This window comes from Ursus arctos, chromosome X, assembly GCF_023065955.2.
Source record: "Ursus arctos isolate Adak ecotype North America chromosome X, UrsArc2.0, whole genome shotgun sequence".
Classification (NCBI taxonomy): domain Eukaryota; kingdom Metazoa; phylum Chordata; class Mammalia; order Carnivora; family Ursidae; genus Ursus; species Ursus arctos.
In genome coordinates this window covers 1,235,620-1,241,687 of record NC_079873.1, presented here as the reverse complement: position 1 = coordinate 1,241,687, position 6,068 = coordinate 1,235,620, and the positions used below count along the sequence as shown (strand labels likewise).

The 6,068-nt window shown below is 42.8% G+C and overlaps 1 protein-coding gene across 1 annotated transcript in view; it reads left to right on the top strand.

The window, feature by feature from the left end:
* The window catches only part of LOC113240784 (dehydrogenase/reductase SDR family member on chromosome X), a 207,313-nt gene that overhangs the window by 159,227 nt on the left and 42,018 nt on the right, over nt 1–6,068 (top strand). The window lies entirely within an intron of this gene.

The following is a 6,068-nucleotide window of genomic DNA, read 5'->3' as shown; positions in this document are numbered from 1 at the left end:
GGAACCCCATAACGAGCCTCTTTCCAGCTCTCTAAAATACAGCTTGTAGACAGCCTGGGAGTTGAAAGCCACTAGGTTCGCTCCAGGTGGGTGGTGATGAATCAAGACTGCTGTCAGGGCTGAGTGTCTTGCTTGCCTTTTCTCTATTTGGCTCTTACATCCATCCACTGTGTTGGCTTCAACCCTGCTCTGGTATCCGCGGCTGCAACATGTCACATAAAACACACAAGCCCGTTTCCCGCAGGCATGATTGCAAAAGGTCCCGAACCCCAGCGTCATCGCTTTGTCACCATTCGATGACATGCATGGTAAGTCACGGCTGAGCATATTGTGAAGGTGGAGATTTCAGCTTTTCTCCCCCCAAAACAACCACCAAAAAAATGGCCAACTTTTTTGGGTGCAATGATTTAACATTTAAAATATTTCTTTTTTTCCTTATTAGTCTTTAAAAACACAGAGTATAGATGGGATATTATGAACCTAAGGGTTTTGTGTTTACCTTAAAAGATAACTTTGGAAGGATTTTAGATACTAAGGTCAGAAGTTAGCAACCTCTTTGCATAGAGGACCAGACAGACAGTAGATATTTTGGGTTTTCCAGGCAAGAAAGTCTTTGTTGCAACTTACCAGTGCTGTCCTTTCAGGAAAATAGCCGTGGACAATATGTAAATGCATGTACCTGACCTTGTGCCAATAAAACTTTATTTATAAAAGCCCAGGCACCATAGTTGGCAGACGCCCACTTTGATGGGTGGGGAGCTATGTTACAGAAATTCCCATCCTCTTCCTGTAGGGTAGAAGTGCTTACTGTCTCACCCACTGGGAGCATTGACCACTGCAGACTCCAAGCTGAGCATCCCCAAACCAGGAGCTTCACTGGCCCTGAGGATCTGCCTCAAGGGAGGTCCCACCACTCCTGTGGGGTGGGGGAAGCCTGCTTCCCCTCACTGGCACCATGCCTGGCTCCCTGCTCCCAGCCCAGCAGCCCCACTACTGCGCCCCATCCTACCAAGATACCCAGAACTTCCAGTCTCTATTCAGAGGGAAGTCCTACCACGGAGAAAAATGCATTTGCCTTTGGATTTTACTGACTTGTTTTTTTGTTTTTTTCCTATTTCAAGATCACAAGATGGGGACTTTGTATTTTCCCATTTATTACCAAGGTTAAAGTTTTAAAGTGATAATGCATTTTCCCCGGAAGCTTGGAGGCCCACGAGAGGCAGGGAGTGAGCAATGTCAGGGCAATGGGCCAGGCCAGTGTTGTTCCCCAGGGCCTTGAGCTCATTTGAGGTCAATGAAGATGGACTTTGCTCCATTGATCTTCACTACAAGGAGGTCTGGCCCCAGGGCATATCCAGCAGATTGTGACACCCTTATACTAATCTATTCGCTGAGTCCCTGCTCCCAGTTCTGCTTCCCTGTAAAGCTCATCCCCTTGCTGTCCCTTATCCACTCTGTTCCCCAAGCAGGGGAGGGAAGGGAGGCAGGGAAGGCCTTCTCTTAGGTAGGAGTGAAGGGCAGGGCACAAGAAGCAGACCTCACTTACTGACTAATGCAGGCACCATCTCCTGTCGTTCTGTAGTGAACCATAGAAATTACAACCCATACACTCAACAAAGCCTCCACCATGGCTCCCAAGGGCTCTGGTGACATTGGGATTCGGGTGCTCTGAGCCCTTGGTCAGTGGGCTGGGCTGGGGGTGAGGCATTATCCCAGAGCTCCTGGTCTCTGGCTGGAGGTAGCCTTGTCTACCTACCCCAATGTGTCTTACTATTACTTTCTGCATCTGTCAGGGTCTCTAGAGAAACAGAACCAATAGGAAAGATAGATAGATAATTGATAGATAGATGATAGATAGATAGATAGATAGATAGATAGATAGATAGATAGATGATAGATAGATACATAATAGATAGACATAAGGATGGATGGATAGATAGTAGATTCATAGATAGATGATAGACTGATAGATAGATGATAGATATAGATAGATAGATAGATAGATAGATAGATAGATAGATAGATGATAGATAGATAGATGATAGATAGATAGATAGATAGATAGATAGACAGATAGATACATAATAGATAGACATAAGGATGGATGGATAGATAGTAGATTCATAGATAGATGATAGACTGATAGATAGATGATAGATATAGATAGATAGATAGATAGATAGATAGATAGATAGATGATAGATAGATAGATAGATACCAAGGAGACACAGAGGCATTTATTTTAAAGAATTGGTTCATGATTGTGAAAATTGAAAAATCCAAGATCTGCAAGGTAGACCAGCAGGCTAGAGACCCAGGGAAGAAAGGATGCTATAATCTGACTGTAAGTCCATCTGCTGGCAGAATTCTTTCTTCCCTTAGGGTCTTAGCCTTTTCCTCTCAAGACTGCCAACTAGAGGACCACCTACATTACAGAAGATTATCTGCTTTACTGAAAGTCCGCTGATTTAAATGTTAATCTCATGTAAAAAAAAAATACCTTTCTAGCCACATCTAGACTAGGGTTAGATCCAAAAATAAAAATTAAGAAAAGATCTGGGTGCCACAACCTAGCCAGTTTGACACATGACTTTCACCATCACACTTTCTACGTGTGCCCTGGGCGTAAAAAATACTGCCCTGCATTGCAGAGTCCTTGGGACTTCAGACTTGAAAAAGTCTTACTTCCTCCAAAATGTGAACATGAAATTGCAAAACTCGAATTAGCAAGCATTTGCTTAAATTTCTACACAACGTTGATGTACGTTCACTGCAACTAATTCTTATTCTATTTGTGACCGGCACACACATCCACACATGTATAGTTCACATGTAAAGATCCAGATACCCCGCTAATTCTTATCAAAACTAACAGATGTAAAATGTTCCCAAAAATGCATTCAGCAAAAAATGTGTTTGAATATATATGCATATATGGATATATGTATCTAGTCTGTCATGCACTATACATACATGTAAAAAATGTTACTGTGTGTGTGTATATATATATACATGTGACATAAATATATATATATATATATATATATATGTCATAGATATATGATTTAAATTGTATACCCCCCAAAATAAGTCCATATTATAACTTAACTGCTGGTACCAGTAAATGTGACCTTATTTTGAAATAGGATCTTTGCAGATATAATTAGTTAAGGATTGAGATGAAGTCCATTGCACTAGGGTGGGCCCTAAGATGTCCTTCTAAGAGATAGAAAAGGAGAGCCACAGACACAGAGATGCCACCTGAAGACAGAGGCAGAGATGGGAGGGATGTGGTCATGAGCCCAGGGATGCCTGGAGCCCCAGAAGCTGGAAGAGGAGGAAGGACCCTCCCCTGGAGCCTCTGGAGGGAGCACGGCCCTGCCCCGCCTGGATTTCAGGGGTCCTGCCCCACCTGGATCTCAGGGGTCCTGCCCCACCTGGATCTCAGCAGCCCTGCCCCGCCTGGATCTCAGACTCTGGCCTGCAGAGCTGGAAAGAGAATTCGTATTGTTATAAGTCCCCAGTTTGTGGTAATATCTTATGGCCACCATTGGTAATATACACATTAGGTAGGGTGTGTGCGTGTCTGTTATATTGGATAAGGCGGTATTTTAAGTAATTCGTGGTGGGGCATTTCCAGGAGAAGAGAGGCTTCTGGTGTGGTTAGGAGACTAGAGACCCAGACTTGAATCCCCAGCTCTACCATTGACCAGCCAGGTGGACGTGAGGAAGTTGCCCCTCAGGAAAGTGGAAAATACCTATGCCTAGGTCGTGACAGGGTTGAATGAAGGAAAGATTCATTTGGAGGACCACACTGAGTTCAACTGGAAGAGGTAGAAGGGGTGTCAGATTAGACAGTGGACCAAGAAATTGAAATCATCCTACAGATAATGGAGAGGAACCAACGTATTTTTTTCTTCTCTATTTTATGATTTTTATCTATTATTTTTTCACTGAAGTATAAGTAACCGACATGTTTTCAAATAAGAGAATGACGGGATCAGGTCCATGTTTCAGAAAACGCATCTTGCTTTTTGCTCCTTGGCTCCTAGCTCATTGTGTCAGAGAAGGAAGGAAAGGTCATTGATGTCGACAGCTGATGGTCAGTGGTTTTCTAAAATGGTCCATTCCCTTTGGTGTATACTCATCAATTCCGACATTTTCAGTGTGGAGACTCAAAAATGGTATGTTCACGGGGCGCCTGGGTGGCACAGCGGTTAAGCGTCTGCCTTCGGCTCAGGGCGTGATCCCGGCGTTGTGGGATCGAGCCCCACATCAGGCTCCTCCGCTATGAGCCTGCTTCTTCCTCTCCCACTCCCCCTGCTGTGTTCCCTCTCTCGCTGGCTGTCTCTATCTCTGTCGAATAAATAAATAAAATCTTTAAAAAAAAATGGTATGTTCACGAAGCTACTTAGGAATGACCAGAGCCACTCTGTTCAGTAAAATGTCTAAAGTAGTGATCTCTTTATTCATTTCAACAGACTTCTCACACATTTGAGAAATGGTGTGTGTTTCATGATCTTGCAACTTTCCGATGAGAGCTCTGTGCCTCCACAGGTTGGGACCATCCCCACTTCACGGGTCCCTGCTTCTCCAATCTACCTTTCCTTCACCTTTCCTTTGGTTCCATATCCACTGTTTTCTTAAACTGCCCTTGATCCCAGCACAGAGCAATGCCCTGGTAACGCTTTCCTATTTTCCACTGTCGGGACTGAAGAATGTTCTCCAGCCAGACACCAGACATATCTAATATCCCCGGGGGCTTGGGTTTCGCGTGACTGGGTATTTTGTTTGCTTTAAACACACACACACACACACACACACACACACACACAACTCTGTCTTTCTGCTCACTGTTGTGATTACAAGGACAATTCCTGAAGCCATCCCTGTCTTCCAATAAAGGCTTGCTTCTTGCTTGTGTTTACGGTTTCATTGTTACCCAATAGTACCTGTTCTCAAGAAAATCATATCACCATTCTCTCTAAAGACAGCTAGCATCTAATTTTTCCGGTAGAGTTTTAGAAACTTTTGCAAATACATCGAACAAAACTGCTTCTGGGGAGAACAGCAGAGACCTTTTATATATGCAGACAGTTCTGGGCTCCTCTGAGGACTTGTCTGCCTGTCAGACTGTTTCCAAGGAGAGGGTTTCACTGCCGTGATGAGACAAAATCACTGGATATCTCCGAACGGAAATGGAGTTTAGGGCTCTTCACAGAGCCCTAAAATTTACTGAAATTGTTTATCTCCATTCTTGGTTTCCTTAGATAAATACATTTCATCTTCTGTGGGGAAAATTGTCATTTTATTTGCAACACAACATAAAGCATGGCTCATAGGGTTTACACTTCAAAAATGAAATCCATAGCCTTACAGCAGCGTAAGACGTTTTCCCGTTTACTTAGTTCAATGTCCTTTAAATGTGGGCTTCAGAGGGGAAATTTGTTCATAGGGCTTGAGGCTTTCTGAGGACTCTGTTTTGTCCAAATCCTGAACCTTTGTAGCTGCACATTACAGAGAAATGAAAAAAGGCACAGGTCAGCACTACATTAGGACTGAGTCCATTTTACTAGAATAAGGTGGAAGAAATTTACTATGGGATATATATTTTTGTCATGATTAACCATTAGCATGCAAATTACCATAATATTTTCAATTAGCATAATGTGCAATTAGCATAGTATTTTTCAATTAGTGTAATGTCCAATGAACATAATATTTTTTAAAAGATTATATTTTTTAATAATATTTTTAATGTTTTTTTATTATATAATGTTAGTCACCATACAGTACATCCCTGGTTTTGATGTAAAGTTCCATGATTCATTAGTTGCGTATAACACCCAGTGCACCATGCAATACGTGCCCTCCTTACTACCCATCACTAGCCTATCCCATTCCCTCACCCCCCTCCCCTCTGAAGCCCTCAGTTTGTTTCCCAGAGTCCATAGTCTCTCATGTTTCATTCCCCCTTCTGATTACCCCCCCTTTCTTTATCCCTTTCTTCTGCTACCGATCTTCCTACTTCTTATGCTCCATAGATGAGTGAAACCGTATGATAATTG